Source organism: Ambystoma mexicanum, chromosome 13, assembly GCF_040938575.1.
Source record: "Ambystoma mexicanum isolate Mex_15411 chromosome 13, UKY_AmexF1_1, whole genome shotgun sequence".
Lineage (NCBI taxonomy): Eukaryota > Metazoa > Chordata > Amphibia > Caudata > Ambystomatidae > Ambystoma > Ambystoma mexicanum.
Window position 1 is genome coordinate 523333921 of NC_090938.1, and position 13684 is coordinate 523347604.

Consider the following 13684-nt stretch of genomic DNA (forward strand, 5'->3'; position numbering starts at 1 on the left):
ATTCCCACCCCGTGCTTTTCTAGCGATCTATTGCAGTAGTTCCCTAGTTTTTAAATCTCCTTTCTTTTCTACCTTCTCTTTCTCATTATGTACCCTATTTTCATAGTACTGAGCCATATGCAGAACCTCTGACTGAGATTTTGCTTGCAATGCACTCAGAAGCAGTGATCTGCAACTGAATGGCCGGCAATAATCCTCGCACAAATTTGTCAACACATAATCTCTTTCCTGTCTCTGTACTCAAGTCTTGACCACTAAATTCTGAAAATACTCGTTCAACCCTATTAAAGAACTCAGTTGCCCCCTCCGTTTTGCCTTGCATACATGCAGTGAGCTTATCCCAAATAATTATTTTCTCAGGTACTAAAGTTTTAAGTTTAGTCACTATGTGGTTCGGTAACATTAAAATGCTCTGCAGCAGTTTTTATCCAGTGTTCCTAGATCTACCAGGTAATTCCAGGGCAACCCATGTATCTCCCGTGGCAGCTTGATCATCTATGGTTCTAATTTGTTTCCATAAATCTGTTGGTAAAATTACAGGGAACAATAGGTTGATATCACCTAAACTGAAAACTGACGAATTCAAAACGGACTCTATTTCCTTGTAAAATCCTGTAGGATTCTTTCGAATATCTGGAATTGATTGTTTAAGGGTGTTTACTTCCTGTCGTGAAAAGGGAACATGAAAGAATTGGGAAATATAATGGGCTGGGATAGTCGTGGCAGGTGCTCCCGCTATCGCAGGTATCTCAACTTTCGGGACAAGAGTTGGAGGAACCTCTCTCATAGGCAATTGCATTGTGGGAATGTTTAAACGTTTATTAAGGAGCAAAGCTAAACCGAGTGACAATGAATTTAGTGCAGTGACAGCAGAAAATGCATGTTTATAGATCACCATGATGTCAGCAGCACAGCACAAATTGTTTTTCAAACATTCATCTTGTAATTATTCTACCATTACTTGTAATTCCTTCCTCTGCATAGATGGAGAATATTGGTTGAACGTGTCATGTACCTCAATGGGTGTAATGGAAGCATCTGAAATCCATCTAAGAGCGTCTCTCGTACAAATGCGTGTTTCTTCGCTGACAGTTTTCGAGGATGGCAAACATTTCTTCTGCACATACGACGGCAATCGCGTTCCTTCGTCTAACGCTATTTGATGTAGGAAATCTAATTCTCGTTTATAGACAAATAATTTCGACACATGATCGCATACTTTTAACGCAGTATCTCTAGTACAAGATAAAAAATTCAAATCCTGCAATTCTTTTGGTACTGTCGAATCAGTCAAATCACCCCATCTGTTCTATCAAAACCTTTTACTCAGGAATACCCCCATGGTCTGATAGAGAATGCGAAGCCGCTACCTCGTCGCCCCCTTCTCTGCCCAATCCCGTAATTCCTTCTTTCGTGCAGATGATATTGTGCTACGCGTTCTTGGATCTTGGATCGTCAACAGTATCATCATGTGCCAGCAATGGGGTGCTATAAGTGGGTGGTGATGAAAGCAAGAGTCATTTTTGTGCACTGGCAGGCAAGGGAAAAATATCAGACTGTGTAGCTGGTGTAGGCAATGTTGGTTTCACTTGTGGTGCTGGTAGCTGTGGTTGTGGCAATACATATGGAGGCGGTGCGGTAGGAGACGTCATCCTTTCATGTAATAATGTATTAATTAATTCGTCAGATGCATGCAAATCCTGTGATGGATATATTTTCTGCACTTCTAATTGCAAACTCCTATCCATTTTCCTCATGGCCTCTTCCTCTTTCTGTTGGTCATGCGCTAATGCTTTGCTAGCTTGTGTAGTATTTTTGCGTGCTTGTTTCTCTCTACTTCTTAGACTTTCTGCTTCCTTTCTCCAATCCCTGACAACGTCAAATGCTGCCGGTCTTGCTTTCTTCAGCAACAATACAGTTTCTAGATACCCAATTCTCGCTATCTCAAAACTCCTCAATTTCAGCCACTGAAGTTCTGGTTTATGTCTGGTTTGACGATGCCGAATAGTATTAAACACTACAGCTCCTATTCCATATTTAATGAACATATCGTATGCCGCTGACCCTGGCGGTGGCACCGGTTGAGTATGTTCCAAATCATTCAATTGTCTTCTTCTGCAACAAAGCGTTGCCCAACAGGATGACAATTTACTGAAGGCCGGCATGTCTAAACTAAACAAGCAGTTCCACTAGGCCTATAGTTGAATATGTTCAAAATAGTTGAATATGTTCAAATCAAAACAACATCAGGCAGAGCAACTGTCGTTATGAAACAGACTCACCTGATTTCCAAAGAGAGATCTCATATCAAATTAACTAGTCGTGGCTGGCCGTCTTCCCAAAAAAAAGTTCTTCAGACTAGTCCGAGTCTCTTGCCGCCAGGACCTCTAAGCGTGCGTCCGGAGATAGTAAGCAGCAGACTGCTGAGGAGTCGCATCTCAAGATGTGCAGGGTCCCCCGATACTCCCGATCTCAGTCCGTCCACTCCGTCCTCGGCAAGCAATGGGCCCTGGTCGTAAGAGCCCCACGTTGGGCACCATTCTGTCAATCCAAAAATCAGAGGCTACTGTAAAACAATGACGACACACCAGTCACGAGGAACAAAAGTATAAACAACAGTTTATTTGTACTCGAGCACGGCAAACAAGCATAAGAAAGTGAGCGCCAATTTGTGGGCATGCAGATATTATATACAGTTCCATAATACCATGACAAAGTTAGGCTAGCTCACCACGTGGTAATTTACTCGTGACCTAAGGACCCATTTACGTGGTTAATTCTCCATGGTAACATGTGCTCGAATTCTCCATGTCAGCCTGCAGACTATTTACTGTCTGGGAAGCAGAGCAACAAGGACGTAGGAAGATATTGTGTTCTTCAGTACAAGGTAACATTCTTTGCGCTACTTTATCCATGTTTTACTAAGCTAAAAGGTTAGTCTGCATGTCTACTCAGTAGTTTGTTCATTCTAGCAACAGAATATGCCGTAAATCGTGCTTCGCTTTAATAGTCTGGATGGCACATTCGCAATTAGCTGCGGAAAACAAGACAGTCAGGAAAGACAGAATGGCACCTAATTTGCAGATTAGCCACGTTTGTGCCAGTGCTTCAAGGTTCTCTGTTGCAGAGTTCAGCGTGCTCGGTGATTGTTAGCATTCCTGTGTGGGGGCAGGTTTTAGGGAAGCTTCCGAAGCAGTGACTTTGTGTGCTTTCACTGTGTTCAGGATGAAAACTCAGAAAACTCAGAAATGAGAGCAAAGCAGCCAAGTTGGCATTTTCAGGAACCGCGATGACGCGGTTCAATGTGTATGTTCAATGTGTATGTGGATGTGCTCAGGCCAACATTTTAATGCAAAATATATCTACTGTTATACCCAACCCTTGATGAGGCCCATAGTCCTTTAAGACACCTTTTAGACTCAGGACTTGTTTTCAGTTCCCTAAAGCTCCACCTTGCCACTCTCTCTTCGTATACAACATCTCAGAGCAAGGTTTCATGGTGGAAGATTCCTGTGATTAAAGCCTTCATGGAAGGGTTGAAGAGACTTTACCCTCCTATTTCCAACCCAACTCCTGGGTGGGACTTGAATGTTGTGCTCACAAGATTAATGGGACCTCCTTTCGAGCCCATGCAGAAGGCTAGCCTTAAGGCTCTCACCTATAAGACTGCCTTTCTGGTGGCCATTGGAGGTAAATCTCAAATTTTCTGCCCAAACTCGGTATTGGCGGGAGCGGTAATGGAGCAGTAAAAGCACTACTGCTGCATTTCTACTGCTCCACCCAACCCCTGATGAGGCCCATAGTCCTTTAACACACCTTTTAGGCTCAGGACTTGTTTTCAATTCCCTAAAGCTCCACCTCTCTCTGCGTATACCACATCTCAGAGGAAGGTTTCATGGTGGAAGATTTCTGTGACTAAAGCCTTCATGTAAGGGTTAATTTATATGCACCTGGGTTGCACCAAAGCTAAGCCCGTCTGGGTCACGGTCGGTTCCAGGGTAGGAGCTTCATCACTGAGCTATACACGGGACATGCTGCTAGCCCTATGCCCAGGGCATCATGTGCTTCCTAAAGGTATGTTGACATGTGGTCCATGCCCATTGGCTAAGAGCCAAAGTAATGCAGGTTTGGCTGCCCTATTGATCAATGCACGTTCCATGGTCTCTAATGCCCCACCGGTGTACGAGGTCTGATGGGACATCCAACCTGATCTGGTCTTCGTAACTGAGACCTGGCTAACAGAAGCTGTGACTCCCTCGTTCTCTCATGACCTCCCGGATCCATTATAGTATTATTCATCTTGATAGGGTTTCTGAGCACTCAGGAGGTGGGGTTGCAGTCATTTTTAAATCTGGTCTATTGATCACTATGATTCCTCTGAATCATGTGTTAGGTATGGAAGCATTGTTGGTGCGCTTTACATTTTTGGCATCTCATTCCTGGCATTTTCTTATTGTTAATCGGCCGCCAGGTCCTTATGCTTTATTTCTACATCTGTGTTGTGTGGATCTGGTTGCAGCCCTTCAGGCTGACTATGTAAATATGATTGTTTTGGGTGATTTAAAAAATCTGCGATTTAACATTCCCATGCTGATGGATGTGTCTCAATTCTGTGAGGCTATGCTAGCGCTAGAACTTGTCCAATGTGTTAGTACTCCCACACATAATCGAGGTGGTAACTCAACCTAATTTTTTGCCTCAGGGACTAGTATTTCGAAGGTGCAGGTGAAACAGGTACCTTGGACGGACCATAGTCTTATTTCATTTAATATCTTATGCCCCTCTGAGCAGTTAAAAGTCCCACCTGTGGCTTCTCGGAGACGAAACTGGCTGACAGCGGATTATCATAGTTTGTCCACCGAAATCAATCGACAGTGCAAAGCTGTTGACAACATGAACTTTTCCATATTGTTGTACATCCTAGTGGATGTTGCGAATCCCTGGCCCCCTCTCAAATTAGTTCAAGCCAGGAGACGGCCCTCGGAGCTATGGTTTACTGAGGCTCTGAAGACCCCTTGCTTGCTCGTGAGACAAGCGGAGCGTAAATGGCACCCTGCTTATGGGACAGCTGAGAAAGCCTCTTTCCGTCTTCTCTGAAGAGCCTATCATCATGATGTTATTTTGACCCCAAGTTTATTCAACAAGACATTGAGACTTATCAAACAGCAACATCCTAAAATATCTTGCTCACCAAAATTATTTCCCTATTGGACTTTAATTTGCTTAACCAATAGGACAATCTCTCAATTGCATATGAATGATGGTTACAGACATATTGAGAGAGCTGCTGTGTATAGATTGGGTCCTGGTCATAACTTACCGTATGATCCCGGCAGTCCCTTGTGTAATCTGCCTTTGATTGTGTCAAAACACTGTTTTGTTTTGGATATCAGATGCATTTGCTTTGAACGTCTAAAATTTCCTTTTCTTCTGTCCTTCTAATTCTTGATTTAGACTTTAGGCCTATTTGATTTATTTTTGCCTGTATATATCATGTATATTTAGAAATTGTTATTTCAAATTTTATACCTGTTTCAAAGAATAAAATATGTGAAACCTATACAATTGCTGAGTATCTAGCACAGTGTGCTCTAGCCTCTGTAGATCAGAGAGCCAATACATATGAGTACGTGTTATTAATGAACACAGGTTCCTGGCTCTCCACTTTGAAGAGAGCCTTCATAAGGACACTTCACTAGGTGCAAGTCAATCACACCCCGTGAAGGGTGTTCCTTTCTCAATAGCCATCCTATGAAACAGCATACAGCGAGTTCCACCACTGTTAAAGTACGTTGTTCTTTCCTGTTGGGACACATCTTTATGTATGTTTGCTAATTTTGGCTAAACAAGCTTATTTCATTTGTAAAGTGGAATCTGCTCTGTGTCAATCCAAGGAGCTCTTCTCAGTGGTTAAATCCTTCTCCTCAGCGTCTCGGTTCTCCCCCTTAGTGCCTTCGTCTCAGGCCGGGTGCTACTCACTATCTGAATTATTTCACACTAAAGTAGCAGACATTCGCACCAATATCTCAGGTAATGAACAGGTTATGGTTACCACCACCCTTGGAGATGGTTAACCTATGGAGAGCAGTAGCTGGAATAGGTTTTCAGACTTCCAGGCCTCTGACATCCATCAAGCTGTTGGGCGACTGAAGTCGGCCGACCCTTCTGATCCAATTCCTCTGGCCATCCATAAAAAGATTCTGCCAGATATAGTGCCTTGCATTGTAGAGGCGGTTAACGCCTCTTGTCGGAATGGTATGGTGGCTTCGGAGCTAAAACAGGCTACAGTAATCCCACTCCCGAAGAAACCATCTTTGGATGCAAAGGTACTGGCTAATTTTCATCCTATCCCACTGCTTCCTTTTTCCATGAGGTTATTGGAGTCTCTAATTGCCCCGCTGCTTTCTTCTTTTTTGGAGTCATCCTCTTTCTTCGTCCCCTTTCAGTCGGGTTTCTGCCCGGGCTGAGGTACTGAGAGTGTCCTTGTGTCCGTATTAGATTATTTCACCATGTTAGCTGATCAGGCCGGTGTGGGAACCCTGATACTATTAGATCTGTCAGCAGTATTTGACACTGTTGACCATGCCATCTTGTTATCTCGCCTACAGGAAGCATGCCTCTCAGGACCGGACCATGCTTGGTTCTCTTCTTTTCTTACTGATCGTGGTCAATCTATTTCTCTACCTCCCTATTTCTCATCTTCTCGGATTCTATCATGCGGGGTTCCTCAGGGTTCAGCATTGTCCCCCATGTTGTTTAATATCTACATTTAGCCACTGATTCATCTAATCCGTTCTTATGGTTTTGGATGCTACTCTAATGCCGACGACACTCAGATGGTGGTCCATTTGGATCAGGATCATGATACTGGCCCTCATTACGACCCTGGCGGAGTGGGTTTACGCCAGCGTTAATCGCGGCGGACCCGTCCGCCCTACTACGAGTTCCCGTAGCGCCATGGAACGTTTTCCGCCTGGTTTTTCCGGGCGGAGAAATCCATGGCGCTACGGGACCTTGATGTTAATTACGCCACCGTATTTTGCGGTGGCGCAATTAACGCCTTCCCCACTCCCATTATACCCTATGGGGCAAAAATGGGAATGGGGAAGGGTAAAATGGGGAATGGGGATTTACCGCCCCGCCAAGGTCGGCATGGGGCGGAAAATCCGCCTACCTCCATGGCGCTATCGGCAGCTTTCCGCCGTGCTCCGCGGTGCTTTTAGCACCGCGATTTCCGCCAGGGTCGTAATGAGGGCCACTGTGTCCACAAAAGTTCAGGGCTGTCTGTCGGCAGTAGGAAATTGGATGAGTGCGAATTGGCTGAAGCTGAATGGAGACAAGACCAAAGTTTTGGTGGTGGGTTCTTCTCTGATCACGGCTGAATGGTCGGGTTCCTTCTGGCCTTCTACCTTGGGTGACTGTCCTACTCCGGTGAAGGTGGTTAAGAATGTTGGGGTCATTCTCTCTTCTGATTTAACTATGTCACTGCAGGTTAATGCTGTTTGCATATCATTTCGTTCTTAGGGTTCTTCGCCGTGTTCTGCCTTTTCTGCCAGAAGATCTGCAACCCCTAGTGGTGTCCTCCTTGATTACCAGTCAGCTGGACTACTGCAATGCACTCTATTTGGCGCAACCTCTTGGTGTGGTGCACCGTCACCAACTGTTGCAGAATTTAACGGCCAGGGCGGCGACCGTGTCGCCTTATGGTGCTCATATAAGCCCAGTACTTCAGTCACTTCATTTGCTCCCAGTGGCCCAAATGATCCAATTCAAGTACCTGTGTTTCATACACCGTGCTTTCTTTAAACAGGGACATGAATACCTGCAGGATAAGTTCTCTCCGTATGTCCCTGGCAGATCTCTGCTGTCAGGAGATGCTAAGCTAGCGGCCGTCCCAAAGATATGTAGGGCTCGCCTAGGTGGACAGGCGTTTTCCTATGCGACCAGTCGACTCTGGAATGAGCTACCTGTTGGCCTTAGAGCTTCAATTCAGCAAAGATCTGAAAACATGGTTGTTCTAGGGTCCTTGCTATGGCCCGTACCTCTCTGTTGTCTTCGCGCCAAGATGTTTTCAGGTGATAGTGCGTGTAATAAATTGCCTTAACATAACATAACATTATCTCGATAAGGAGAGTTAGTGAACTGCAGGCCCTCTCAGTTCAAGACCCATTTGTGTCTATTCACAAAGATAAGATGGTATTGCGCATACACCCATGCTTTGCACCTAAATTCATCTCGACGTTCCATGTGAATCAGTCAATCAAACTTCCCCTTTTCTTTCAAAACCCCACTAACCTAGCGGAAAAAAGACTCCATGCACTAGATGTTAGGAGGGCAGAGATATACTACCTTAAAAAGACTAAGGCCCTCATTACGACCCTGGCGGAAAGTGACTGACCGGACCGCCACAGCGTAAATAGCGTTTCCGCCATTGCACGATGGAGCAAAGTGCGGCCCATTCCGACCCATCGGGCACGAGCACCACGCCACGGCGGAAGTGCAAAGTCCGCGATGGCGGAAATGACCCCAAAACGGCCCACACCGCCGCCGTACGGCGCCCTAGGTGCAATACCGCCACCCCTCTTAGCGGTCACCGCAGTGTGCGCCTACCGGAAAGTACGGTGACCGGAAATATACGGAAACGGAAGTTAAAACATGGGCCCGGAACGGGAAACATCCCGGCGTACACCTATAAAACCACTAAAACCACACAACCACTAAAATCACTACCCTGAAACACACCCCAACCCGTCACCCACCCTAGCGAAACCAAGACAAATGGGAAAAGTAGCGAAGAAAGCGTGCGACCGCAAGCGCCAGGTCCACTTCTCCCGTGAGGAACTCACCGTGCTAACAGAGACCCTCCAGGAGAATATTGCCGTCGTCTTCTCCACGCAAATGACCAGAACGGCACTTGCAAACAAGAAGACCATATGGGCTCTGGTGGCACAGCGGGTAAGTGCGGTGGGGACCGCACCCCGCACCCCACAGCAATGCCGCAAGCGATGGGACGACCTGCGGATACGCGTCCGCAGCATACTCTCTGCCAACCGCAACATTGCCACAGCCACCGGGGGAGGTCCTGAATCACCCATCAAGTTGACCCCCTGGGAAGAAATCTGTGCCTCCACCATCGGAATGGAGAGCATAGAGGGAGTCGGAGGGATGGAGAAAGGAGTGCAGACATCCGAAGATTCAGGTAGGTGGCCCAGATAAAACAATGCCAAATCCACACAGTCCATCCATGTGAAGTACCATGCGTCCACATAGTGCAACAGAGACACATGTCCAGGAGAACGTCCACACACATCGGCCTGATAGCGCACGTTAAAACCCACAATAAATACATAAATAATTAAAAACCCCTAATACACGCACTACACGTGCAGCAGGCACACCCAAACAGCAGGCTGCCAAACAACTGCACCCTCACTCCACACACAAATCAAAGCACCTCCAAGGACCCTACCCAAATCACCCTCAGGTACCACCCCAATGCATGTGATACAATGCCATTCCAATTCCCACAGACCCATCAATAACCCTCGCCCTCCTTTACTCCACCACAGGGTCCGATCCAAACGACGAGCTATAGGACACCCCTACCAGCACACCTGCAAAGAGGGCCAAGACCAACGGCCAGAGACCCTCCACCTCAGCTGCACGCATCAAGACACGGCAGCAGCACAAATCAGGTGGCAGCACAGAGGAGGGAACATCAACAGGCACCCCAGCAGCCAGCATGCCCACAACACCACCACCACAGGTCCCCCCAATGGATGCCACAGAAGGCACTGCCTCTGGTGGCAGCAGCACCATAGGTGACACCCCATTGATGGCAGCATGCTCGGACACAGAAAACGGGGATGTCGAAGTCAGATCCATCCATGACCTGTCCCAATCCCCCTGTCTGTCCTATCCCGTACAACATGAGGATACCACGCAGGGGCACCCACAAGACGACGACTGGCCATCCCCCACAAGCCCTGTGGCAAGGCAACATGAGGACAACAGCCCCTCTGTGACACCCCCGCAAATGGCCATGGCCCAGCAGAGGCAACAGTCCCTCGACCAGTTAATCGTGCAACAGCAGCAAATGGCCACGCTCCTCAAGGACCATGCCGATGAATGTGGGGGCACTAAGGCAGACATAGAAACATCAACTGAGACACTTAGGGCAGAAATGGAGAGAGGTACAGAGACGCTAAGGGCACAAATGGAGAGTAGCACCGAGAGCCTGAGAGTCCAAATGGAGAGAAGCACCGAGAGCCTGAGGGGGGAACTGCATGCGACGTCCAAAGACGTATGTGCCGAACTTGCCGCAGTGCGCCGTGTGCTCACTGAGCTCTCGCAAACCCTTAGGGACATGCATGGACGTGAGCAGGCAGACACATCATCCGTTGCAAGTTCCGTCCAGGGCAGCCCCCAACGTAGATCTGGAAGGAACCTGCGCTCCACAGGCAGGGGTGCCCCTGATACCCGCAGAGGGGGCTTGCAATAGCGACAGCCCACTGACAATGAGCATCTTTGGACACTGGTGTTCGGGGGGGAGGTAGGAGGGTGGAGGGGGTGTGTTGGGCTCACTTGGGTGGCGGGTCGATAGGGTGTTCAACATGACATCACATATGCCATAAAAAGTGCACGATCAACCAATGAGATGTGTGGACATTGATCTTTGTGTACTAGGCCATCATAGGCGTACAGTCCATATTGTGCATGTCCCAGACACACACAGTGCCACGAGTCCCGTGTCCATGTATCAGCCACCAGGCGTGAGTGCTAGAAGCATACATCAATGAGATGCTGACGAATGTCACGGGCCTCCGGTGCCTCGCAGACTCCATGAGGTGCTGCCACATCCCCACCCTCATCATGACCATCATCAGGTGCTTGCAGTTCTGCGTCAGGGGGCATGGGCACATTTCTACGTACGCACATGTTGTGGAGCATGACACATGCCATGACCATCTTTGCAACCTTCTCATGGCGGTACAGGAGTGCCCCGCCAGACCTGCTGAGGCAGCGGAAACGAGTCTTCAGTAGGCCGAATGCCTGTTCTATGACTACACGGGTACGTGAGTGGGCATGGTTGTAGTCCTCCTCATGCTGGTCCCGTGGGTTCCGGACTGGTGTGAGGAGCCATCTCTTCAGTGGATATCCAGCATCACCTGTATGTGGACGAGAAACGTATGATGTGGAATGCCATTGCTACGTACGCACACCCCCGCCCCTTCCTGCCAGGTCATTGCCAAATCACATACCCCACATAATCATGCATGTAATGAGACTCACCGAGTAGCCAGGATCTGTTCCCTGCGTGTCGCTCCATGTAGCGTGGTATTGTAGAGTTCCTCAAGACCATAGAATCATGGGTTGATCCAGGGAATCGGGCACAACAATGTGTAATGATCCTGTTGGAGTCACACACCATTTGTACATTCAGGGAATGAAATTGTTTTCGGTTGCGGTACTGGGCCTCCATGGCATGTGGGACGACCAATTCCACATGGGTGCAGTCGATGGCACCAATGCAACCCGGTATGCCGGCAAGTGCATGGAATCCCACTTTTGTGTTGGTAATTTCCTGCTCCGAGCGTGGTAGAGAGATGTAGTCGTCTGCGTGCTGCAGGAGGGCATCGAGCACTTGAAATAGTGTCCGTGAGAACAGTGGCTGAGAAATGCCATGCAACTGTCCGACTGTGTGCTGGTAGGTGCCTGTGGCCAGGAAGTGGAGTACAGACACCACCTTCAGTAGGGGTGGGATGGCGGTTGGGCTATCTATCATGCTGACAAGGTCAGCCTGTGTCATGTCCACAATGGCGGCTATGGTGTCCCGGTCCAAACGGTAGAGGGTGTGGATCTGCTCAGCAGTGAGGTCGAACGGATGTGCTCGGAGGCGTGGGATTGCGGGCTGCCTGCGTGGTGGTAGTGGCTGTGCTGGCGCCCCTTGCTGGCCCTGTCTTGGCCTCCTCCTCCTCCTGCGTCTCCTTCGTGCGGCCGGTTGCAGTTGGTGTTCGTCTTCTTCTTGGAGTTGGAGTACTTGCAGTGCTATCAGGTCCCCCAGGGCCAACATCGCGAGTCCTGCCGGTAGCATTTCGGTGTGGTTGTGGGAGGAGACTGGCTGTGCAATTTATGTGTTTTCAGGCTGTATGGCCTCCACCTGTGGTGATTAATTCCACCTGTGCAAACTGCTCTCCCCTTTGGCCGAGCACGTCCCGCGCACAACGCTGCAAATCGGGGAATGGCATCTTGCTATTGCAATCATGTATTTGTATCCGATGGCCGTGTAACATTGGTTGACATGTTCATTCTGCTGTGGTCCCATTGTTGCACATACTATCTGTGCAGTCGCGAACAGACTTGTGAAGGGTCAGTGGAACGTAGTACTCGAGTAACGGTGGGCCCTCATGCATCACTGTACCGAGTTGCAACGACGGGCGGGGCGTCCCATTTGTGGGTGAAGGCAGTTGCCATTTTCACACACAGCCGCACTCGATGGAATAATTAGTGATTACAAACGGCCACAGATGCCTTTTCGGCGTGATGTTGCAAATGAGGAATTCGAAGGGCGGCGCTTTCGGTTTCCAGCTAGCGGCGAGGAGATGCCCACAGGTCTGACTGCAAATATAATGTTCTATTGTTCAATGTCCTTGAGACAGGGCCCATGGCGAGGAAGCAATGATTGATATGAATAGTTTGGGATGCGCAATTGCTACGTGGGCGATGAGGCCGGACGTTCCCAAATACATGTTACTTCACTACACTGGAATTACGGGCTGGGGCACTGTGGATTTTGCAGGCTGCATAACGCACGGACTCAATGGATGTTTCTAATGTTATGTGAGTAATTATTCAGGCGTTTTGATTCCGGGATGAGGGAATGATGAATGGATGCATGGGCAGGTGATTTGATACAGAGTTTGCCATGTACAGGGCTTCTTGGGATCTATCCGCCTCCCCTACGCTATGTGATGCAGGGCTGCCATAGTGGGACCATCGTCTATCTGGCCTTGTTGAGCCCTCCCTGTCTCGACGCGCCCTCAGACACTTGTGTCCATGCACGTTAACATTCCCATCTGATGGATTCTGTTTTGACAGACGCATGCACAGGTACACTCGTTTGTGATGGTGTTTGCACCTCGATATAGATGGTTATGAGTCGCAGGTGGTTTTGGGGTGGTGATGATCCTTTGGAGTGGGCTAGCATGCATATGGCTGTGGATTTCGTGTGATCATTGAAGTGAGTTGTTGGAATGTGGTTCTGATGGCCATTCTGTTCTTTTTCTTTTCTTTTGGTTGACAGGTATCTCCTCCCCTTTTGCCACTGCCATCTGTATGCCACTCCTGCAGATGGGTTTTACTCCCGACACCTGCTGCTTCGTGTTAATCAGTGGAGCAGCATTACGATCTTATGGGACGATCGCCAATGGCCCACATGCCCTTACGCAGTACTGGTGGCTCGGAGCAACATTTCGGCCTTTCAGCTGGACTAGTGCCTCCCCATTGGGACGGCCCTGCGGTTCTGTGCGCTTCCATGTTGCCTTTTCGTACGTGAATGTGGCTCTGTGTACCATGAGGGAACAGGGCGACACACAAGTAGTGGCTGGTCATTTCTTGCGGATGCAGCCCACAATGGCGATTAGTGTTTTGGAGTTCATGGCCTGATGGCTGTATGGGCTTGGTG

At 48.4% G+C, this 13684-nt stretch overlaps 1 protein-coding gene and 1 long non-coding RNA gene across 7 annotated transcripts in view; one reads left to right on the plus strand and one right to left on the minus strand.

Moving 5' to 3' along the window:
• LOC138521417 (spermatogenesis-associated protein 21-like) overlaps window positions 1-13684 on the plus strand; it is a 1690677-nt gene that overhangs the window by 1074989 nt on the left and 602004 nt on the right. The window lies entirely within an intron of this gene.
• Window positions 1-13684, minus strand: part of LOC138521416 (uncharacterized) — a 65478-nt gene that overhangs the window by 44459 nt on the left and 7335 nt on the right. The window contains exon 2 of one of the 2 annotated variants that reach the window (XR_011283042.1): window positions 2283-2541. This is a non-coding gene — a long non-coding RNA (uncharacterized lncRNA). Of the gene's footprint in view, window positions 1-2282; window positions 2567-13684 lie in introns of both variants that reach the window. The other variant, XR_011283043.1, reaches the window with a different exon arrangement.